Source organism: Macrobrachium rosenbergii, chromosome 6 (genome assembly GCF_040412425.1).
Source record: "Macrobrachium rosenbergii isolate ZJJX-2024 chromosome 6, ASM4041242v1, whole genome shotgun sequence".
NCBI lineage: Eukaryota > Metazoa > Arthropoda > Malacostraca > Decapoda > Palaemonidae > Macrobrachium > Macrobrachium rosenbergii.
Genome location: NC_089746.1, coordinates 18535261 through 18561513, shown reverse-complemented (window position 1 = coordinate 18561513; position 26253 = coordinate 18535261). Strand labels below are relative to the sequence as shown.

General features: G+C 35.6%; 1 protein-coding gene and 1 long non-coding RNA gene across 6 annotated transcripts in view; one reads left to right on the top strand and one right to left on the bottom strand.

Annotated features, from left to right (window-relative positions):
* LOC136839259 (uncharacterized) overlaps positions 1-26253 on the bottom strand; it is a 219860-nt gene that overhangs the window by 24888 nt on the left and 168719 nt on the right. Inside the window, exon 1 of one of the 4 annotated variants that reach the window (XR_010853268.1) lies at positions 20880-20974. The exons of the other annotated variants lie outside the window; for them this stretch is intronic. This is a non-coding gene — a long non-coding RNA (uncharacterized lncRNA). Of the gene's footprint in view, positions 1-20879; positions 20975-26253 lie in introns of those variants that run through there. 4 annotated transcript variants of the gene reach the window in all.
* LOC136839256 (solute carrier organic anion transporter family member 74D-like) overlaps positions 20882-26253 on the top strand; it is a 63241-nt gene continuing 57869 nt past the window's right edge. Inside the window, exon 1 of one of the 2 annotated variants that reach the window (XM_067105040.1) lies at positions 20882-21057. The gene's annotated coding sequence lies outside the window, so the exon portion shown is untranslated. Of the gene's footprint in view, positions 21058-23065; positions 23208-26253 lie in introns of those variants that run through there. The other variant, XM_067105036.1, reaches the window with a different exon arrangement.

Here is a 26253-nt window from a genome sequence, read left to right as displayed (position 1 = left end):
TCGACCTCTCCTTTTTCTGGTGCTGCACACATAAGCAACGTGGAAATGAGACAACAAACTGCATGTGTAAAAAAATTGAAAGTTATGAAGTGAAACGTCTAACACCACATCGCAGCGTAGTTTGCATCTTGCTAGCAGGTGGTGAAGTATCTTGCACGTCCTTGTTTCAGAGTGAACTGAACAAACCCCTAACACTGTATTAAGTTTATTGAGCCCACTGTGCCACATTTTCGCTCTTGTTAGGCTCACTCGGAGGAATTTCTCTTGTCTTCACATGAGAAATGGCAGGGGAGCAAGAGAAAGTTAAAAAGTTGGACAGCTAAATGGGATGGGGCCAAAGAGAAGGGATGAAAAGTAAAGGCAGAACGCAACTGTACCGAGACCGATGAGACGCGGCGAAGAATTCAGTACCTTCGTTAGTATGCCGCCGCCAGATGTACCATGTATGGGGCAAGGTTTTTAGTCCGAACCTTGGTTAAGTGGTATCACCCAATTCCGTTGCAGGAGAAAAAAAAAAACATTGCAGGAGTAAAAAAAAAAAAAATAAAAAAACCTTGGTGGTCAAGTTTCTGTAACAGTCACTTGCAATTTCTACTGCTGATGCGGCGTGATACGTCCCCTACTGCAGCTGTCTGTGCAGCTACAAAGGAATGGAGTGGTTAGTTACATATGATGATGCAGAGGAGAGCAGCGAACAGCGCACTGTACTGATACAAATGCGTAAAAAAACGTGCTTGCAGGTGTAGAATGAAAATCTATCAAGTACATAACACGGTCGAAGTGCAAATGAATATGGAAATGGAAACCAAAAACAATGGCATGTGATGTTTTGTGTGAGGACAGCGATGTGGCTGATACGTTAGTAGACAGAAACTGTATACTGTACTTACGACACGACGAGGGTACGTACGACATACCGTGACAAATGTCACAGGCTGATGTGCTTCTACTGTTAGAGATATGATCATATTGAGCAGGAATGCAAGTTCGTAAGTGCGGACAGAGTTTGCGTTAACTGTGTTAGTAAATATGCAACGGAAGAATTTACTTCAGATTTTGTCAACGTATCATACGAGCATGCATGAGACAGAAGATAAGATACGGAACATTAGGCGAATTCGAGAGGCTACAAAAATTGGGATGCGGATATAGAGGGAACAGCTGCAAATTCTGATCACGGACTTTTAATGTCTTAAATCGTGCGAGTCGGAAACAGAACACTGCAAAGCCGAGTTGATGAGCTGGAAGCCTTTTGATATTGTTATTCTGTGTAGTTATATATGGTAATACAGAATTAATAACTGACTGCGTTTTTTTCCATTATGATAATAAAAACTTGCACGTACAAAGTTTTCTAGTTGTCGCGTGTTTTGGTGCTGAGGATGTGACAGACTATATCGAATACGCAGTGATATTCAGATTCAGTGAATGTCGCTATGCATACATGTATACGTGAAATAAGTGAGGATCCTAAAGAGCGCATTCGGTGAAGAGTCCCTGATTAAGAAAAAAAATCCTAACCCGTAAACACGAAAAAATCCTAACCAGTAAACAAATGATCGGCAGATGTACAAAGTAAACAAGTTGAACCTCCTGTGGTGTTCTCTCTCTCTCTCTCTCTCTCTCTCTCTAATGAATGAAGGATTCAGTGACGGACGACCTATGAGTAAGAGCCAATGCTGTGGTATATGGCCAGCTGAAACTAACAAAGAAGGTGGCGGAGGCTTTAAGAAAACACTGTATTCCTGGCGTCAGAAACCACTGCTATACAGGTCAGTTTTTACTGAAAAACTAAACCTTTTCTCTCTGCATTCAGCGCTCACGAAAAAAGTGTCCACAGTGTCTGCAAATATTCGGTCAAAATATCCGGCGTGTGTGTCATACTTGCGCCTCTTGAACTTTTTAATATAAGTCCTGAGACCCAAATCAAGACGAATGGTCCAATGCGGAGAAGTTTGTACCACTTCTTACATAATGCCTTCCTTCAGGATAGCTTCTTTTCCTGAATGAATTTACTGCGTGGATCATTTGACTGTGAGTGTATGCCCACGATAAAGCAGTGAGTGCATGCCCACGATAAAGCAGTGAGTGCATGCCCACGATAAAGCAGTGAATGCATGCCCACGATAAAGCAGTGAGCGCATGCCCACGATAAAGCAGTTTCTCCCTTGTTTTCATTGTGGAGTACATCGAAATATTTATCTTCGTGACTGAGAAGAATACAACTAAATCTATGTATGTATGTATGTGTGTGTGTGTGTGTGTAAGCGCGCTCGCGCGGTTAAACGTGCTCTTAAAGTGTTTCGTTCCCGATTAATATAATCTTAATAATGTGGGAAAATTTGCTCTTATTTGTATCACAGTTACGAAAAACCGTCCTTGCTTATTAAGAATAACAACTTAAAGGGACTTTAAAGCGAATACAGTGCCTTGGTAGTTTCATATCTTGTATCAGAAGGCATCCATTTCTCGTTGAAGGATACGTTTCAAAAAAAAAAAAAAAAAAATTACAACATTAGTCGCAAATGAAAGCAAGAGGTAAAAGTCCATGCCCTCAGGACCAAAACCTAAGCGCAATCAATTCCGAGGTAAAGTAGTTGAATATACTTCATAGCAATGATTTGAATCTTTCCACGTCACACCGTTAGCAGTTTCTATTCGACGAGCATGAACTGACTGTCTTTGTACCGCTAGACACCGTAGAATGGATACAGAATCCCCGAAATATAGATGCGACTCAGAGGAACGCAAGGCGTACATGGATTTATTGCTTTGAGCACTGTACCGTAGCAATCGAAGCACTGGACGCATTTCTCTCTTCGACACGAGTTCGAAGCTCGGCGAGGGAAATGTGAAATTATTTATTTATATTTTATATTTAAATTTTCAGAGGAATTCTCGGGAAATCGCGTCCAAAATATTAGAAAATCGAACTATTATGTGCTCCCTGCACAGACAATGTATTTTCATAAACAAATTAAATTAACATCGTGAAAGGATCTGGAAATACTCGCATAATGATTCCCTACTTCAAGATGGCGGACGAGATACATTTCCTTGTTATCTGTTCAGATTATCAGGCACTGAATATGAGCGGCTAGATCAAGCCAATTTCGCTGCCACGGAGGACCAAAGTGATAGCGACATGATCAATTATAATTAGTTAATGGGCTACATGAGAGGCACAGTCACGAGCTTCTACCGATAAAAATATCTGATGGGAGAGGGGGTATCGAGGGTAGGAGAAAATCTGCTCGTCAGTCCGTTTGCTTATATTTGAGCTCATACTCGACAAGCGAGCGAGCGCGCGCACACAGACACACACACACGCATATATATATATATATATATATATATATATATATATATTTTTTTTATATATATATATATTTATATATATATATATATATATACTGTACATATAAATATATATATAATTAGTATGAACACCACTGATCTCAAAATCTATTAATATTTTGCCAAAATATTTCCATACCGATACGCTTTCCAAGCAATATTCAGAGTTGCACTAAAACCTGATTCTAACTGTGAGGCTCACATTAAAATTAGGTTTTTTCATATCAATTTTAGATTACACCATTAATCCTTATTTGTGATGTAGTGGTTAAGTAATATAGGTATTGCTCTCTCCTTGTGACTTGGGTTCGAAGCTCTGAGAGTGAGAGCATAATTTTACAATACTATTTCCCATTCAGATTTTTGACGATTTCAAAGGAAATACTTTTCAAATATGGGGAAATTCAAAATTTGAAAAGTCGCTGTATCGCAGTCTCGTTTCCATAACTACATTTGCGCATTTAAACGCATAAGTATTAGCTGGCCTCTTCTTAAAATTGTTGACTTTCTTTTTACAAGCTTACTAGAAGTTTCTGATGGGCTTTATGACGCATTAGGGATTGGAATATTTAAAACAGAAAAACTTACATATAGGCAAAAGGCATTTTCTTTCTAAAACAAAATCTATCTTTTTTTCTGAACGATCTCAGCATCCTGTAATATACCCTTACATTCCTTGTGTAAATATTTTTCAAATAATTTCTCATTTACATAAACATTAATCATGTACCGACATCTAAAACACGTCACTGCGAAAGAGATTACAGAAACAAGAATGTTGTATTGGTATGGAGTATCCGGACCGTCGTACAGTTATCGACCAATGGAAATTTTGAGTCCACAATGCAGGCCAATTATCTGCGGCCAATCAGAATGCAGGGAATGTTCCTCGGGAGGTCTGCCGGGCAGAGGTCAGATTGATTGGGTTATCGTCGTAGCCTTCGTCTGTCAAAGGTATTCGTTTTTCTCAATAATGTTGAAATTAAATCAAAATTATATCGCTTTTATTTTTTAACGATTTAAATCCTTCGAGTGTGGTGCTGATTAACTATAAAAACCAGATGTGGATATTCATTTTACCCTTTTCTTTCCTAGTATCCTAATATCTGACACATCTCGTTTAATTTTATAATGGTAACACTGAACTGCGTCGGTCGTAGCCTTTGAGCAAAAACATTAATCCATTTTACAACTGATACAGTTGAATTGCCTTTGATTTTAGGCCGTCTCTGGTTTACGGACATGGAAATTATCTATATATATATATATATATATATATATATATATATATATATATATATATATATATATATATACACACACACACATATACACACACATACATTCATGCGTCTATGCAGGTATTTCCGTGTTTCTAGAAACTCTAATGTTGAGATTTCTTCCCATTTTCCTTTAATGCTATTTTCACTACAGCAGCCTGCTCCCATTATTATATATAATATGAATAATAAGAATAAAAAAATAACAATAATCATAATAATAATTATCAATTATGATGATGATGACTATTATCATTATTATTCATAATAATTGGAATAATTTCTAAGAAAAGGGCCCAAAGGGCCATGAATTTCCTAAAAAGCTTCCATATTATGGAATGCACAAACGTGTAAAGAGGAGAAAAGAACACGACAGGAAGAATAATTTAAATTATTAATAAGCGCCACCCCGTACATAACCCTATTTATCGACTGCACTCTGACTAGTGGTAACCGCTTTTAATTGCTTTTGAACACGTGTTTCTTTCGCACCTGAACATCACATCTGTACGAATTCTACCATTTTTGTTTTTCTTGTAGCATACCAGACTCGACTGAAGGTCTTCACAACGTCTTTCATATGTTAAATGCATTTTTGCCCAGAGCTCATTGTGATCCTAATTGAGCCATACAACTCCAACTACCATGGACTGTGGTTATATACTCGAATTTTGCCACACGACTTACTCTCACTTCAACCATTTAAACAACATTCCCTCTTCCGTCGTCTGATGGCTTCATTTCTCACTTTCTTCGCTTACTTTCATCTTTATTATACAGTGAAGTATTTTTTTTGGTGGTTTTGGTCGCTCCCTGCTGTTGGTCTCGGTCTCTTCCTTGACAACGAGATCGTCAGCAAATACCCAATTTTTATAAAGTACTGTATGTTGACAGCATGTGGGAAGAGGTATTTTGTTATGTACATAGTTACGATAGTGCCTAAATGGCTTCCAGTCGAGGGTAATAATTTATGCATGTGTATGTATGTGTATATATATATATATATATATAAAATATATATATATATAATATATATATATATAAAAAAAAAAAATAATATATATATATATATATATATATATATATATATATATATATATATATATATATATATATATATATATATATATATATATATGCAAGTTGAAACGAGCTATTTGTTTATGTTACTTCACAACAAATAATAATATATGGAAGGCAATTTATATCAGAGAGTAATTTCCGTGAGAACACCGGGGGAAAACAAATTAAGTTTTCCGTATGCTAGATTTATGATTATGCCTTCGTGGGTACAAAGAAGGAATTGTTGATGATACTGGATTATCGTGTATGAAATTCATCTTTCCAACAAACATCCAGTGTCTGAAGGTCTGTCATAATAAACATAATCTCTGTCTGATGTTCACAAACTGTAAGCGCACCTAATTTTGAAAAGCATCTGCCCTTACGTAACTGACCTGGTCTGACCCACCTTTCTTATTTAAACCAGATGAACAGGCATAAAAAATAAAAGCTGTATGCAAAAGTAATGGCAACATGCATAGACCCTTCCACTTCACGCAGAGGTCATCTACGAATAACGAAAAAAATATATATATTTTTCTTTGCATCTACATGGACATGGAATTGAAAGTACTATTTACAACATTGCCTGTGTAAATATCTGTAGATATATACACGTGTCAAGTGTGTTTCCGTGATCGTCCTAACGGAAACTCACAAAAAAATCTGTCTATGAGAATGCAATGATAAATGTAATGCTTGGTTTTTACTACGCAAACATCATAAAGAAGTAAACATGCCATGCGTACTAACAAGTTGGAATGTATGTGTAAACATCAGGATTTAAGCTCCTCTAACAAAGACAGAAGGTCATACTGGTTCAGTTTGTTTCATTCATCTTTAAGTATTCTGTCCTTGTAACGATGCAGTTTTTCTTTCTTTCTTTCTTTCTTTCTTTCTTTCTAGCGCGTAAGGCCGTCTGGTCACCAGAGTGTGTGTTTTTGTTGCTTTCGATGGAGCCGTAGCCAGTTTAGTCTTTCATTTTTTATGTTTTCACGGTCAATGAAAACTAATTTATTATAATTTTCAGATAATTATGTTTAGTAAACGTTAATAAAACAGATAAGGAACTGTTAAGCTCCTGAATGATTTACAAATACAGTTTCGGCAAGTATTGAAATCTTCAATTCCTATGGTGCTCGAAAGAATGAACTTCGGGAAGGTCGCATATAGACGAAAGCAGGGGTTAATACCTTTTAAGCAATATGATTTATGAACCTTTCGCCAAAGCATTTAACAAATTTTCTTCTTTCCAAAACCAAAACCAAAGGAAATGGATAAAAAAGCATACCCTGCTGAACGCGAACCACTGCAGAAAAGTAGGCAAATCGAACCAACGTCACCGACTTGGTTATATGAAAAATAACCTAAGAGGTCAAGAGTTTCCAAAAACATCCGAGGGCAATTGAGACGTCATGATCACCCCGGAAAGTATGTAAAAGGGAAGGGCAAGAACAAGCAGATGGTTGGAGGCCTGAGTAGGATATCCGGATCAAGTTTTGCGTCCTGCTTTTTCGCCACCTTTTGGCGTCTGGGGATGGTGGAAATGACATAGCATTTCAAGCCGAACGCAGCTTGCTAAGTGTAGCGCGCTCCCTTCCCTGAAAGACGGCCCCCCTGCCTGCTCCTGGTACCTCTTTCCCTCGCGGACACTTGTCACGGTATTATAACTATTATTACATAAGTGCCACGTCCTTCACATGTCCTTAATTCATCCTGCATCTGCTGATGCTCAAGCTGCTACCCATCCTCCTCTTCTTCATCTTCCTTAAAGTCCTTCCCTTCTTATCCTTCGTTTTATGACACGCTTTATTGTCATTCATCCTCACATCATCCTGTCTACAAAGCTTGCCCAGTACTTCCTCTTGCTGTGAATTCGTCTTCTTTTCTGTGGTCTCGTAATCAATATTTACTAGTCACTGCTGCGCTGGCTTGATTCTTCTTCCATTCCATGTTTTTATTCTTCTTCCACAGCGCTTTGTGCTTAGGCCTACGTCTCTATGTTTCACCCCAACTTTCTACTTTTCCTTCCTTTCCTCTCGTTAAACTGCGTCTTTGCCGTCGTTAGTGATGAAGGCAAACCACAGAAGAGAGAAAGAGAGTGAGACAGACAAGAGCATATCTCTACCTGCGGAATGGCTCCAACCAGTCTGGGAGAGGGAAATGTTAGTCAAGGACCTCCCCTAAAAGAGAGAGAGAGAGAGAGAGAGAGAGAGAGAGAGAGAGAGAGAGAGAGAGAGAGATAGGTGGTTAGGGTACACTCTTATGCCTTGGCACTACGTTCCTGCCAGCTACCCGCATCACCATAATCACAACACATAATCATCATTACTATCACCATTTCTCGTGTGACGTCCAGTAGCGACAGGACTGGTTCTCGTGGATGTCATCACCTGGGAGCCAGAGGAAAGCGTAGGTCGAGAATCAGTCTCTTTCGTTTACGCAAGAGGAGAAAGAGTGAGAAAAAAAGACAATTTTCCGCCAGAACTTGTGGTTATTTACGTTTAGGTATAATATCAATAGGCAATAATTTTTTTTTACATACAGACATTATTCGAGAATCTGTAATGTTTTAATAATATACTATAATGGCAGTGGTGTAAAATGTAGGAAAGAAAGTTATGAAAGTAGAGAAAAGAAAAATTCGCCCATTTTCGTCGACTTACGAAACGTAGAGTGATCAGCTGCTCGAATAGATCCGCTCGGTGAACTTTCATAAATTCGATTTTGCCGTGTGACTAAAGGAGGAGACAATCAAGTTACCGCGAGGTCCAGACCCAGGAGGGGAAAAATATAAAAAGGAAGGAAGCGAAAGGAAGAAAAGTTAAAACCAGGGGAGGTTTGAAAACCTGGAAAATAATTCTTCTTTCGACCTTATTAATATTAGGTAAGTAAATGTGAAGAGATTTGTGCTGTAATTTTTTTACGTTAAATATATTAAATGGTTAATTATTGATACTAAATTTATTATATATATATATATATATATATATATATATATATATATATATATATATATATATATATATATATATATATATATATATATATATATATATATATATATATATATATATATATATATATATATACAGTATATAATGAGAGAGAGAGCTCATTGTAAGTGATGAAACTATCTAGAGAGAAACGCTAGAATGTACGAGGAACTTCCAGCCAAAACACAACCCCCCCTCAAAAAAAGGCTGAAGTACGATTACTGGACATGCTTTAAAAAGTGGAAACTTTTGACAGTAATAAATCGTAGTTCAATATGAATTATGTGTAGAAAGGGCGAGAAATTCCGAGACACAAAAATACAATCAAACTGTCTGCATCAATGAAAAGACTTACCAGTGATTTTTGAAGCTTTCTTGTAGCAAAAATGAGACAATAAACGAATAAGTGCTATTCAGGTGTGTTATATAGAAAGACGAGACCAACAACAGGTTATTGTCGAAGAGCTGAATAGTGTATGAAAGAAAGGCCCTCAAAATCCAGGCAGTGAAAAAACACATGCAATCTAGAGATTAAAACTCAGTCTAAAAAACTCAGCCGATACGATGAGTTGACCATTTTACAAAAAGGTTGCGGATGTTCTAAGTTTATTGGGGCTTCCTTTTATTTATCGTTTATTTTGGAATGGGTTTCATCTCTGATTCAACAAGAACGAAAATTTGGCAAAGATTATAGTGTGTGTGTAAATATATATACAGTATATAATATAATCTATATACATATATACACATATATTATATATATACCGTATACACACACACATATATATACATATATATATATATATATATATTGCATATATATATGTAGTATATATAAATGTGTATGGTTATAAACGCATTCGTACCCACGTACGCACAGGTAAACATGAATTAAAACTAGATTTACAACGTATGAAAATACATTCATTTCACATAAGGCACCATAACCAGTGGTCTATTTATGATAATTAAAAGAGTAAACCTAACAATTAATGTTAATTTAAAAACTGAGGTATAACCGAAACTATTATCAGTAATAATACTATCACGAGGTTATCAATAACGATAATTACTGAAAGAATTGTGCTAGGGACTAGAGCATAATCATTACTAGTTACGGATTTCTTCAGTGTGTCTGTGGTTATCACTATGATTACTGTAATCGTTATCATTGTTTATATTATTGTTAATAACACTAAACGTAACGCAATTGCAGCGGGAGCTATAAGACTAGCAAATTTTTTGGTCATAATAATGACAATTATGGTTAACAAAAATTAATTACGGCCGAGTCTTCCAATTGCTTGACCATTCACCTTGTGAGAGAGTTCATCGGTATTTATATAATGAGGCAGACTTATTATTGCAAATTTGATCTTTCATCTTAATTACGCAATTAAAGAAAGGATGTTGTGTAGTGCTAAAAGTCAATGAATGATAATAATAATAATAATAATAATAATAATAATAATAATAATAATAATGACGATGAATTATTATAACCACTGTTGTTTTCACTGTTGTTATAGTTACAATTACAGCTTTTGCTGTTTCACGGTTTATTTTTATTCTCAAATATGACGATAAAGCAAATAATAATAATAATAATAATAATAATAATAATAATAATAATAATAATAATAATAATAATAATAATAATAATAACTTTTTTCACTCAACTTTACTTATTTATAACGTAAAAAAAAGCGGCAAAGAACAACATTCAAAGTGAAGCCCAGTTTACAAAGCCCTGATACTCTCATGCCGCAAGTACACCTCATAAGAGCTGCTTGCACGCCCCCAATCTCTTGATGTATTATGATAGAAGGGAGGGAGGGAGGGAGGGAGGCCCTTTATCAGCAGTCGGCCTGAATAGTCGGGTATTATTGTGGTCTAAAGACAAGATTAAGAGTTCGTGTGCGAAGATAATATAGCTGTTTGATGGCATCTGAGTGGCGACTCCTTGAGTTAATGATAAAGATGAAGATGATGATGATGATGATGGGGAGGGGATGAGAAGGGGGTGGGGGTGGGACTGGGATTGTGTAGAGAGAGAGAGAGAGAGAGAGAGAGAGAGAGAGAGAGAGAGAGAGAGAGGGGAGAGAATATGAATAACTGCTTCACTTGGGTCGTTATCACCTCTGCTGTAACTAAGACTTTTATCATACTTTATTCCAAATGGTCGGCTAACACGACAATAGGTGAAAAGTTAAAGGTTCCTTACTGTCGGGGGATTTGAAATCATAAGATAAGTTTCCTTTTGCCTTTCGCAAAACTTTCATATCGCCAGTTACGAAGTTCTAAGAGAACATCAGGTAATATTCATAATTTCCTCAATATATATTTTATTAAGACTGCTTTTTTTTTTACCACAAATTCTTTAAATGAAATAACACATCCCCACCGCCATTGACCATAAGTGCTTTCACCCAAGTTTTGGAAATCAATCAATCAATCAAAAACTTTCATTCGTAGGTGTACACTATTTTGCACTGTAATGCAATTCTGAAACAGTGGGTCCTTTTGCTCCGGGTGCTAATGATAAGCGTGGGAGCGACGGCCATTACAGTACTTTCATAACCTGTCAATGAGAAGGAAGTGGGTCCCTCTATTGGATATCGACAATAATAACAGTAAGTTACCGTTTCATCTTCGGTATTTAATGTTAAGAAATGAGCTTGACTGTTGTAAATATATGACTTTCAATGGAGATTATTCACAAATATGCTTGGTTATGAATAAGAAAAAAATGTTCATTCATATGTACATATACAGTACTGTACGTATAAAACCACTCTAATGATGAAAATTGAAGATCACACACCAAGTGCTTTCGTTTAGCAAGTACAAATCTTGTGGGACAAAGCCAAATAAAGTACGACATAAAAAAGGAAACTTCATAAAACGAAGATTAAAGCCATTAACAAGCAAGACACCATTACAGTATATACGCAGTAGTTAAAAAATTATTGTCATTACTATACAAAGAAAATTTTTTTAACTACTGCCTATATGCAGTAATAATTTTCTGCTTGTTAATAATTTAGTCTATGTTTTACAAAGTTTCCTTTTTATGTCTCTTTTCTTTATTTTACTCTTTACCCTGAAGACGTGTCCGTAATACACGAAAGCATTTATATTTGGTCTTTAATTTTCACCTTTCCAGTGGGTTTCTACGTGTATACTTGCCATGGGCAATTTTGTGACTTATATATATATATATATATATATATATATATATATATATATATATACACACACACACACACACACACACACACACACACACTTTCTGTGCGTAACTTCGACCGCACCACTACTCGGCAACGGGTATTCCTGGTCAAGGCCAGCCACTAGGTGTTGAGTTAGGCATTTATTATGTGAAAACAAGTCCACGTGGGTTACAATTACTGATGGAAGTTTATTATTTTATTCTTACTCGTGATGAAGAAAACAAAAGGTAAACTCGAAAGCTTCGATTAAATACCTGAAATATTCCCTCATGAAAAAAAAAAAAAATTTCACGGCGGAAGACAACTCCACATATAACGGTCTCGTTTCAATGAGAGCTAATTCACGCTTCCACACAGTTAATACCTTACATCAATAAAGATTTAAAAAAAAGTCAAGGAATTTGGGAAACTGGGAGAGACAAGAATAAGATTCCAAGCGCCCTTTGAATAAACACGAACGAATCACAAGTTCCTGGAACTGACAGAAACAAATCATAATACTCATCTTCAAAATTTTAAAGCTGTACAATATGGCTTCAGATTTCTTTGTCGCATTTTTTAATACAGGAAAACCAACTCAACATTACCAACAATTCGTCCCCGAGCAGTTTCAGCTTCGATACGTTTTGAAAACGCACGATCAACTGCAAGAATCATACCACGACCCTTTTGTACAACCTTTAACTTCTTCGAATTCGTAATTAATACTTTGGATTTCTCTGAATTCGCAGTGGGAGAGGACATTGCTGATTAATATTTCTTTTATTGGCTGGTCCCAGCCATTGTGCCTCTCCAGGAAGAGCGGTGGAGAACTTTTCATTCGCTCTTTCATAGAACAGGCGGGAGGCAAGTTGCTACTGACACGGGCATTCCTCGCTAATGGGACCAAAACTAAGCTTGGGGGCGTTCGAGCAGTTTATGTTAAAAATACTATACTACTCTGTAGTAGAAAATAAAGTAGCATTCCTTCTTGTGCAAGGCATACACACTAAAAACCCATTTGGAAATGGTAATGCCTTTAAATTGATTTATTTCTAAGTGTTGCGATGGATAATCCTGATAATACCTAGATTTTCCCATATACCACACTGATAAACAAAATATCAATTGATACGGGTGACTGACTCTTCCTTCAACAAGATCGTGCAGTTTATAAAAGTAAATTTTGGGAAAAGTAACGTAAGGGAAAAAACATAACTTTTGTATAAAATTAACAACAAAACAAAACTCACTCTCTTCCTTCTTATGAACCTCTGACCCAAATCCGAATTTTTCACTAACTTATACTGTGAAATATACCGTATCTTGATGTATCATCCCTGGTTTTTCTCAAGTAAATCGACCTATCCAACATTTTCATGTTTTCTATGGAATGTGATAAAAATAAACTAGTTATATGTACAGGTAACTATAAATGTTTAACCATGCAGTAACCGTCGGAATGCTGTACTGTTTACTGCTCTCTATCTATCTACTTTATATATATATATATATATATATATATATATATATATATATATATATATATATATAGTGTGTGTGTATATATATGCATATTTATTTATATATATATATATATATATATATATATATATATATATATATATATATATATATATAGCAAGAAGGCACTAAAGCAGACAGCTTGGTACATGGTTTTCCTTTATTCAGGGCGGCCTACGTTTCGAGATCCTTGTCTCATCCTCAAGGCTAAAAATACAAAGTAAAATATACAAATACAGCAAGAAGATTTAGGATATATGTACAAATAAAATATGATAAAGTAAAACATCAGTAAAAAAGGTAAACCTAAAATAAAATTGTTAAAAAAAAAAAAGAGAGAAAGAAATAGAAAATTTTTAACTAACAGACCTTATTCCTCGAAGTTCAGTTGCTGTATGAAAAACAATAAACATAAGGTGGGGTGTGGTTTAAGCTATATACAGGGGCGTGGACGAGGAATGATTGTTCAAAGAGGAACAAGCTTTTTGATCGCTAACGATTCAAGAATAGGAGGTGGTGTTCATGTTGACTAGTTAGTATAATCTTAAAATCATTATAGTTTATTTTACTTTTGCATAGTTTTATGTGGTTTCTAATATTGATGTTTCGGGATTAGACAACTTGCACCCAGTGCGAAAGCTAACGCCAATATGTGCGTCACATCTGACATTAAGCAGTCGGCGTGTGTTTCCCACGTATGTCTGACAATGGCATTGACAGCAAGTAAATAAATAAACAACACCGGACTGCATTAAAGGGGGCAGTTTTTCTTTGTGACGAAACATACCGCCAATAGTTCTTGGGTTCTTAAATATGAGCTTCACGTCAACTGCAGGAAAATAATTCGTTAAAATCCTTTTAGATTGGGTAGGAAAGAGGTGTCATGCGTGAACGGAAAACTTATATAATATGTTAATTTATGTGCCAAGTGTGTGGTAGCAGGAGGGTGAAAGGACTTATCCAATGCTCTCTTAACATACTTTAAAAATAAATTGGATGGATAGCAGTTGGATTTAAAATAATCATAAAGAAAACCTATTTCCTTGTGAAAAAGATGCCAGTCGGATGTAAGTGTTATGGCCCTGTGGAGGAGAGTGGACAGGGAATTCAATTTAAAATTATAAAAGCACGAACTGTAAAAATTCTGCCCAAGACCAGTAAAGGTTTTCTTGCGGAACACACCAGTATGAAATCTCTTTTTCTTCACGGATGACGATGGTGTCTAAAAAGGATAATTGGTTATTATTTTCTAATTCATAAGTAAATTTAATGTTATTATGTAGCGAATTAGCATACTGCAAAAACTGGTCACAGTGGTGACGTTCTTTAAAAAGGACAAAAGTGTCGTCAACATAACGGCGATAAAATAACGGCTTGAAAACAGAGGGACAGCTGTCCAGCAGCTCTCTCGAATTTGTGCATAAAAATATCAGCAAAAATGCAGCTTAATAGATTACCCATTCCTACACCTTCCACTTGCATGTAAACTTCATCATTAAACACAAAGGCCGTGTCCTGCACCGCCAACTCCAATACCTCTTTAAAATCTAAGCGGTTAAAACCGTGGTACACATTGTCCTGATCATTAAAAATAGTATCCAAAATATAATCGATTGTTTCCTCCACTGGTATATTAGTGAATAGTGACTCTATATCAAAACTGGCCATGACCAAATCGGAATCTTGACATAAAATATTATTTTTAAATTCTAAGGAACTGTTAACAGTAAATTCATTTTTGAAAGAGTTTTCCAAGAGAGGGACTATGTATTTTGCAATTTTGTAGTTGGGTGTAGTATATGAAGAAAGGATTGGCCTCATAGGTATATTCTCTTTATGTATCTTGGGGAGGCCATACATGATACCATAAGATGATCCAGTGACGAAAAGCTCATCATAAGTAGTTTGAGTAATAACCTGTTTATTTTTTAAAGATCTCAGAAAACGGTTAATTTTGTCCTCTTTCTTAAAAATAAGTTTAAAGTCTTTGTTACCAATTTTTTGAAATTTAGAATCATCGGTGAGTATATTCTGCATTTTTTGGAGATAATCAACTTTATTCAAAATAACTGTACCATTACCTTTATCTGGTTTGGAAAATATTAAGTTATTATTTTTTCTCAATTTCTGAAGGGTATTTAGATCATCTTTGTTAAAGAAAGGGGCCCATCTAGTTTTCTGTTTGTGGTAATTAGTATGTGCGAACCCAAGAACTATTGGCGGTATGTTTCGTCACAAAGAAAAACTGCCCCCTTTAATGCAGTCTGGTGTTGTTTATTTATTTACTTGCTGTCAATGCCATTGTCAGACATACGTGGGAAACACACGCCGACTGCTTAAGGTCAGATGTGACGCACATATTGGCGTTAGCTTTCGCACTGGGTGCAAGTTGTCTAATCCCGAAACATCCAATATTAGAAACCACATAAAACTATGCAAAAGTAAAATAAACTATAATGATTTTAAGATTATACTAACTAGTCAACACGAACACCACCTCCCTATTTTTGAATCGTTAGCGATCAAAAAGCTTGTTCCCTCTTTGAACAATCATTCCTCGTCCACGCCCCTGTATATAGCTTAAACCACACCCCACCTTATGTTTATTGTTTTTCATACAGCAACTGAACTTCGAGGAATAAGGTCTGTTAGTTAAAAATTTTCTATTTCTTTTCTCTTTTTTTTTAACAATTTTATTTTAGGTTTACCTTTTTACTGATGTTTTACTTTATCATATTTTATTTGTACATATATCCTAAATCTTCTTGCTGTATTTGTATATTTTACTTTGTATTTTTAGCCTTGAGGATGAGACAAGGATCTCAAACGTAGGCCGCCCTGAATAAAGGAAAACCATGTACCAAGCTGTCTGCTTTAGTGCCTTCTTGCTATTTTGCTGAGGAATAGCCTCGATTTCACACCAATGTATATATATATATATATATATATATATATATATATATATGCATATGTATACATATACATATATATATATATATAATATATATATTATATTGTATATATATACATAATATATATACACAGTATATAAATATACGAATATAGTATACTTATCTAATAATCTGGTTTCTCCTTATGCACAATAAAACGGATTTCTATAAAAATCACTTCCTCGTGAACTGTGTCAAAAATGAATGACTTGTATTGTGAATTTTAGTTATTTATATGTTCAAGAATCGTGAGGTTTACTCCTTATATCAAGCAATATCTAAAAAATTGATTAAAAGAATCTTGTACGATTCGCAAAAAAAAAACAGAATCGTTGTGAACAGAGATTAGGTATCCATTGATTTATGCTCTTTAGAACTTTTCATTAGTCTACATTTTCGAAGAGAGAACCTTAACGAGTTACAAAGTCTATACGAGTTCATATCAAAGAGAACACTCCCTTCCTTGGCCATGGATTTACATGTTAAAAGTTCTTTTACTCGTTTCTTTATGTCACTAACTAGACATCCTCAGCAGTAAATCTAAAGGCAGTGGCAAGTGCTCTCCTGGCCAGCATACAGTCTGTCTATTGATAAAAATTAAAAAACACAAACAGTCTACCTTCCACTGCTCGAAATCTTTGAAGAAATTGCTAAGACTGACGTTTATCGCCCGCATTCGGTCCTCGTCACCAAACCTTAACTCAAATACGCGATCTGCCTGTGAAATAGTTGTTCATGAGGGTCAAACTATAAACATGGCACAGATTATATAAAACAAGGCATAGTGATCCTAACCGGATGGAATATAAAATTTATGCCGAAGGACAAGTGCTGGGACCTATGAGGCCTTCAGCGCTGACAGAGAAATTAAGAGTAAAAAGGTTTTAAAGGTGTAATAGGAGGAAAACCTTGTAGTTGCACTGTGAAACAATTGTGAGGAAAGGGTCGAAAGTAAGATGGAAGATAGAGAATATGAATGGAGTTCCAGTAAAAGGAATGAAAGGGGTTGCAGCTAGCGGCCGAAGGGACGCTGCAAAGAACTTTAAGTAAGGCCTACAGGGCAACGCGTGAGGTGCTTTGACAGCAATAACCGCCCCCCCCCCACGAGGATAGTAGTACTAATGGTTGCCAATTCAACTGGCTGCTAGGAGGAGTAGGCTTCTAGCAGCCTTCACCGCAAAGTGGGACAAGGGCAGTTCGTAGGATACATCCTCACCTGATCTAATCTAGGGCTCAGCATGGACCCCTTATTAATACATTAATATGTGAACACTGATATTAGTAGTCATGCGCGTCAGTAGCCGGTTCCAGTGGGGATGGGGCCGTGGGTGGTCCGGTTTATAATAAGGTTGCTCGACTGATTACAATACTGGTTGCATAAAGCATGACAACCGGTAAAGTTCAAGCATATTCGGAGTATTTACATCGTTTGCACGAACATTAGCTTTTAATAATATGTAAAGAATCACGATTAGCTTTTGATATGTAAAGAATCATGAAGTTCAATTTTGGGGCGTAGAAGAAACAATACAGCATAATGTACAAGTATACAATAAAAAATAATGAAATACAAAAAGGTGAATATCCAATACAGGAGTAAATATCCTACCCAGAAACATACGTGATTCCGTGAGTTAAAGAATTCGGGTTGTAAGCTTAGTCAATATTCTCAGCAATGAATCATGTAATACCGAATCGTGAATGCCTAAGCATAAAACACTGCAGTAATACCAACAGACATTTTCAGCTTCAAGTTCTCAAGTTATCATCCCCTGAAAATCACTAAGAACTATTTGGAACTGCAATTGAAATATAGAGTTTAGGCCAAAGGCCAAGCGCTGGAAACTATGAGGCCATTCAGGGTTGAAATGGAAATTAACAGTAAGAAAGTTTGAAAAGTGTAACAGGAGGGAAACCTCGCAGCTGCGCTGTGAAACGATTGTTAGAGAGGGTGGAAAGTCCGATGGAAGAAAGAGAATGTGAACGGAAAAGGAATGAAAGAGGTTACAGATCAAAGCAGAACGGACGCTGCAAACAACCTCAAGTAACGCCTACAGTTCACCAAGTGAGGTGCACTGGCGGCACTAACCCCCTACGGGAAGAAAAAACTGTTTTGATACCCTAATTTGAATGAAAATAAAATGTGGCACACTTAAGTAATAAAACAAGACACCCAATACTTTGTGGGTGATGTAATTAATTTTGGAATTAATAAATGTTCACTTGAAATAAAAATACACAATCATTCCGAGGTAATTCTGAATCGCCAAAAAGCCCAAAGTAAATCAATCATGAATATATAAAAGCACTTTAATAAAAATTAACTAACGATACCAGAGTCCATTAGGGACAGCACTAATAATAAAAAAAAAGCATTACGCAGAAAAGAAAGGGGTTTAAGTCACGCAAATATATATTTTGCAGTGTTTCCCACATTCAGATCCCAGACTGACACTGAAAGGTTGAAATTAGTTGTTACCCGTTACGAACGAACGTCTTCAATTCCTTAGTAAGGTATGGAAAGTTCTCTGAATTTTTCCGCTCCTAATACCGTAGTCTGATAACTTCCACATAGATGTGACCAAGCTGATGAGTCGGCATTTCATGTGGCTTTCAGTATCCAAATTTTGCTAAATGACAGGAAGGAGTAAAAGAACAGTGATTCTTTATCAAAACGACAAAAGCATTAATACTTCAGTATCTATACAGAGAAATAATTCAACAATAAAAAGAAGATAGCGTCCATAGCTCTTCATAAAAAAGAAAAAAAATACTAGCAATACCAAAAATCAAAAAAAGAGAAAAACTTCTGTGATTCTTGAGTGAAAAGGTGAAAACTACAATAATATTTATTTAGAAGATAAATCTCAGCAGTTACTTATCAAAGCGTGATAAGTCTCAACAATTTTTTGCCGACAAGGAAAAAAATTACAACATTTTTTTTTATCAAATAGAAAAACTTCACTAATTATTTACAAAAAATTGAAAAATCTCAGTATGCCTTATCAAAATTGGAAAAAATCCCTATTTTCTGATAAAAAAGAAAACATTCCTAATTTTTATCGAAAATGAAAAAAAACTAATTCCTGATATAAAAGAAAACGTTAGTAATACCTTATGAAAAAAAGAGATTACATTAGTAATACCTCATCAAAAAGGAATTACATTAGTAATTCCTTATCAAAAAGACACGAAAGTGTTCTAAAAAGAGGAAAACTCAATCATCACCTAAAAGGAGGAAAAGGCCAGTATTTCCTTTACACGAAGGACGACATCATCAGTGATCTCTTATTAAAAGAGACTGATAGTATCAGTAATTTCACGAAAATGGAGAAAACACTACAGCGGCAAATGAAAATACGCCAGAGCTTTCACCCTGCAGTGAAAAGCGAATAATCAAACGGGAGAGAGAGAGAGAGAGAGAGAGAGAGAGAGAGAGAGAGAGAGAGAGAGAGAGAGAGAGAGAGAGAGAGAGAGAGAGAGAGAGAGAATGATTAAAAAAGATATAAAGGGCACAATATATGATGGAACTGGTACGTCCCACTTTAGATCCAGGGGCTGGCAACTCAGGATGCCAATTGCTTGCAAAGCGCACATTCTCTTTAACAGCTTATGGGAGTATAGCATCCCAAGCAATGAAATAAAGCATCCACAATTCCTGTATAATGTTCTTTTTTCAAAAAATTTTTTTAACATAGTTTGAGTGTGTGGGAAAATGACAAGGGATTAGATCAAAACGTTATGCGCAGTTGTAATGATTGTGCTATAAACAATGTTAAACTGGATTAACAGGTGTCTAGCCTGTTTCCACTGGAAGGTTTTTATGTAATTTTTTCGATGAGAATATTCTGAGAACTTTTCTCTACCTCTTGTGAATAATTTTATTTAGGTGAGAAATATGAATTCTACCTCTTGGTCGCGATGCTTTTCTCCCGTGTAAATCATTTTATTTAGGTGAGAAATATGAACTTACCATTGGAAAAAAAAAAACAAACGTTGATAATAAAATACTGCAGCATAAAAAGAGACAAGCAGCAATCTGAAAGCTCTCAAATACGCAGCATCCTTATAATTTACTTTTAACTCTCGCTCCCTAAGTTACGGACACAAAAAGAGAAAAATGCTCAAGCTGTAATGGTATCTCAATATACAAATAGTACCCCTATAAAGTGACACAAAGGCAGCAGATAATCTAATGTAAATCAATTGAATGTAGTTACTGCACTACTGGTATATCCCTAGGACTGTTTGGGCATAGAAACTAAATGCTAAACAGGACAACTACGCACAAACATCTGAATTTACTATCAAGGCATGTTTTGTTCCTATAGATTATCATAAATTTGAGAAATAAATTAATTCACTGTTACGTTTAACTTCTCTTGAGCAAGTATTGCTACTACTCCGCATAATAATAATAATAATAATAATAATAATAATAATAATAATAATAATAATAATAATAATAATAAAGCACGTATGATCTGAAGTACTTACTCAGTACCCAAGGAGCTTTCTGGCATGGTTGAACACCTTGCACCCAAGAGTTTTACTGAACTTCCTGACCTACCAGTGATCAGCCGATAAGAACAATATCTAAGGAGTCAATACCGTATTTGGATCTTTGATAATAGTTTAATTCAAGCACCTACCCAGGCAACTCCTCAGGTCCTGAGTAAGTGCTTTGGTTCCATTTTGTTTTGTGACTTTTGTGGCCAAGTGGTAGCGACCTTTGTCTTCCCAAGAAATCCTTAACTCAATTTTTTCTAAGGCAGAAAATTATTATTATTATCTTTCTGTTTCTAATAAAAAAAACAACGGGCAGGGTTAAACTAGGCCATAACACTATGAGAAGCTTCTCAAGGTACAGTCTGAGTGAAAATGTCGCAATCAAATTCTTTATCGAGATATATTTCTATAGTGCAATATACTAAAAGCGCCAGTATATATCGCCAGAAGGTGCTTTGTCTTCAGTTTCTTTTGAATCTTGTGAACTTCTGTGCTTGAATAAGGTAATTTGGCTGACCTCCTCATCTGCCTTTAGATTAAAAAAAAAAAATTATCCCAAATCCATGTGGTAGTCCGAATCCCGCTTCAACTAATGTGATTACCAGTTCAACTACTCGTTATATACATTACTTTTTATAGTATCTAAAAAAATTGAAAAAAACACGGTTTAATCTTTGCATAACGGAGGCTGTTTACTTCATAACATCGAGTAGGCAAATGGGGTTAAAATCCTGTAGAAATACAGTGAATATTTCTAAGTCACTCACTCACGCAAACTGTTCATGCTCCATTAGATGGGTCTACTGCAAGAACGAAAGTGACTTAAAACACCCCTATTTCGATAACCTGGATGTTCCACAGCATCCATATGCAAAATACATTCTTAATTTACACTAATATTCGCAGCTCGGCAGCACGCCTGCGATGAAATTTATATTCCAGCACATTACCTAACTATCTTTGAAACCTCGGTAAAAAACCTCCCTACTAAATTAATAATCTCAATGCGGGAGAAGAATTTTGATTGTGATCACAGATTTTTCTGAGACTGTAAACGAAGATTTGGACTACTGAGTGAAACTGATTATCAAATACGTGAACAAAAATTATCATAATTGTTACTTACATCAACATAGTCGCATGTTAGGTCACTGAAATACTTGTTCAAGCGGTAGCAAATGTAAGACCTTAATGACGACTTTTTACTTTACGTGATTTCATAATTGACTAAATAATAAAAAAAAAAGTGTGAGATATATCTTTAACGCAACACATAGTATCACCAAATTCAAGTCTAAGACAGTCGCTTGACGTGAAGTTTTTTTTTTTTTTTTTTTACACACGCAATAAAACCTTGTCCCCATAAAAGACACAATTCTGAACAGGATGAGGATTCATAAACAAACAAACAAATATATGAAAGTAAAAAAAATTCTTATCTAAGACTAATTGTAACACGCAGAGAGTTCAAATTGATAAAACGCTTCAGGAGATAAGAAAATTACCTAAATTGATAAAACGCTTCAGGAGATAAGAAAATTACCTAAAAATTCATAATCATCAATTAATGCTGTCCCTGGTCAATTTTTCTACCGCTCTATCTCCACATCATCCCCCTGTGAGATAATGTATCTTTCCTTTTTTTTTTTTTTTTTTACTTTTTACATGTTAGTTATTTGGCTGACTCTGCTAAACAGCTTCCTATTAATTGCCAACTCCCTAGAACAATACAGGTAGCTCCAGTTGTCTTCCTTACCAATGGAAATCAGCATTTTTATTCTGTAATTCTTGAAGCATGTTTACATCATGTTCACGTTAAAATGATCGTCACCAGCACTGTGAGAGTATTAGTAATATTACACTTATTTCGATCACTGCTGCCGAAAGTAATATGAAAAAATAATACAATTAATGTATTGATAATTTATGAAAATAACGAACATGATTACTTCTAAGACTAAACATATGGTGGGAATATAGTGGTTTTTTCAACTATCGCTTGGAGGGGGGCCACTATCATGTTGATAACATTTCGATAACAGATCTGAAGAGTTCCCATTACAGATGACCCATAATGATCTCACATGACTTCAGTTTATCGAGGCTGTCGTAAAATGGGTAACATTTAACAGACGCGGAACATTTCTTTGTGTGTGTGTGTATGTAATATTTTTCAAGGCGAAATCAAGACGAAAAACCACAAAGCATTCCGTAATGAAGTTGAACGAAGTCTCGCTGGAAAATAAGGAGGAGTGTGTCAAACCGTGACATTATACATCGGAACAAGAAGCAAACAAAACTGTATATTTTGCAAAGGTCAGTTACTGCATACTTGTAGGACGATCGTGATGTTAGTTAACAGATTAATTCTAAGGTACCTGGCGTTATAAATATCCGGGTCACTGACGTCGCCACGGGACGTGGTATAAATCAAAATGATTAGATACTGGATAATCTATGTGTCTATTATAGATAACAGCGTATCGGGAAAAAAGTCCTCTCATGTGTTGGGTTTAAGATGTGGAAGATTTTGGTACCCTCCTGCTAGGCCTATCTGCGGATAATAAATAGTGCTTAAGTATGGTCAAACCTTGACTGCTCTGTTATAATTTCTATTTACGTCAGGGTTCAGGGGCTTATTTCTCCTCTCTCTCTCTCTCTCTCTCTCTCTCTCTCTCTCTCTCTCTCTCTATATCTATATATATATATATATATATATATATATACAGTATATACACAGTATATATATGCACACATATACCTACATATATATCTGTGTGTATTATTATACATACATACATACATACATAATTCATGTACGCACATTTGACAAGACCATCAAATATCCAAATCAATAAAAACTTAGAACGAAATTGAGACGTCGACTATAGTTTCCACATCATCACACTAAAACACCTCATCAGACAAATAAATGCTCAGTGAAAACAAGGTAAAACCGTTCTACAAGTTGCCAGTGACATTACACACAAGCTTTCCATATGTCTGTTTTGAGAATGACTAAAAATGAAAGACTGATACGAGCCCAATACGTTGACAAGAAGGATTGTCAGTTCGCATTTCATTCTCATAAACGCTAATACGATGAATTCCCATAAAGAAACAACCTTTCAGGCTTTTGGTACTACATCAGGCGGAGTGTATGACTAAGAAAGAAAATGAACCAAGTACGAATTTATCGCCCAAAGTTCTCATTGTAAGTACGGATCATGCCTTACAGCCATGACTTTCTTGCTCAATGACATTTTTTACAGGATCAGTCTTTTTTTTTTTAAGAGCAATACTGGCGCTCTAGGAATCTTCTACGTCATTTCAACCAGATTCGAACACACTGTGTAATGTCTTTTCCCAATATTGTGAACCCTCGAACATGTGATATCAGGCGATGAACAATAAAAATGGAGAGTTTGTCGATGTACACTCGGCAAGAAAAGTGAAGATACAGTTTTTTTAAATGTTCGGACATATATTGCTCAATAATGCGACATCTGGCAACTTCAGAAAGGGGAGGAGCTTCAGTCTTACGTGTGTTGGTTTTTTGCTTGACCTCCTATAACTTGCAATCATATTCTATGATTCTGACATCATTGATACTTAAATGCAGTAGTAAGCTTTACAGTATTCGTTCAAGTTGTAATTTGCAGCGACAGTTCTGAGCAAACTAAACACTTTTCGACTTAACATACCAATTAACCTTACACAAATGAAATTTATGACACCACAATGAACGGAATGCTTGCATAATCGGAAACGCGACCTTCCATAGTGATATCAAGAGTTAAATTTGAGCAATGTCCAAGGAAAAACGTGGGGAACAATAAAGGAACGAATGCAATGTTACGATGAGAGAGAGAGAGAGAGAGAGAGAGAGAGAGAGAGAGAGAGAGAGAGAGAGAGAGAGAGAGAGAGAGAGTTGCTGTTGTGTAAGCCTAGGCCTACAGTATATGTAGAGCTACTCATTTCATTATTTTTTTCTTTTAGAGATTGAGCGATACTATATTTGTATAGTATGTTTTAGCAATGGAGAGAGAGAGAGAGAGAGAGAGAGAGAGAGAGAGAAACTATGGTAACGTCAAGAAACATCCAGTTATTTGTGTTTTCCCGCCGAATCGCTCCCACATCATAGAGAACGCTCTTGCGGATTTAAATAGATTTGGTCAACTTACCATAGCTGTCGCAACATTTACTGCCATTAATTCCAGCTGACATTTAACACCGTGAAATACAAATATGAATGTGTAAAAATTAAAGAAATTATCATTATCTCGTATGATGATGCAATAATAAGCCTGTCCATAACGGAAAACGAGTAAATATTGCCGTTCTGATAAATAGTACTACATCGAGTATCCACACACTATCTTTTAGATCTCTATGAACGAAGTCATCTGAGAAATTCTGATTACTTCGGACATGCATGGTGTTTTTAAGTATCTGAACGTTTTTGTTTTACAGATTTAACATATATGATATAATTTGCATTGTATTTTCATATTCTAGGGTAAATTTACCGGGATTATGTGTTTTCTGTAAGAAAAAAATTAAAATTCGATGAACGAAATCTAAAGAAAACTGTATCTTCACTTTTCTTGCCGAGTGTACCTCTTACAGTAAATAAAAAAAAGTTAGGAAAACAAGACTGAGATATGATGAAAATAAAAAAAAGATACAAAAAGGACCAATGAAATTGGAACAAACAAGAAAATCTAAAAGAAAGCTGGAGAGATGTTGCAATTAACATTAAAATACACAAAAATAAACAGGTGACACGCTTTCATGCGCCGCCTTTAAAGTAAAACAAAGTTTTGACTCCATATAAGAATATCACGGACAAGAAACGGAATTCCGCCGATAAAAAGAAAGGAGAAAAGTTACCTGCTAATCAAACTGGCGAGGAAAATGAAAAAAGTAAGCATTAAAAAGCCTACATTAAGGAAAGAAGAGAAAGACTGCCGACTGGTGGAAGAGCAACGGAAAATAGTTTGGAAAACTGAATGCTGACGAAAGTATCATGAGGGGAAAAGAATTGTGAATTAAACCGAAGTAAAGCAAATGGATTACAATGAAATTGCATTACTTTTAAACAACATAAAAATAACGGAAAACTGACTACCAATACAAGTCCTGATGATCCTTTACGGAAAATACTAAAAACAAATACATCAAGTAAACTCTCTACAGAACGTCGCAGGGAAAATTGACTTCTTCATGCATCCACTGAAACTGAAAATAAAATGTCTACTAATTAGACTACAGTGGATCACAACATTATCTTAGGGTCTCAAGAGCTAAAGAGGCCCAGAATCTTCATGAAACTGCTACTTCTGAGTTAACAGTGGTTGAG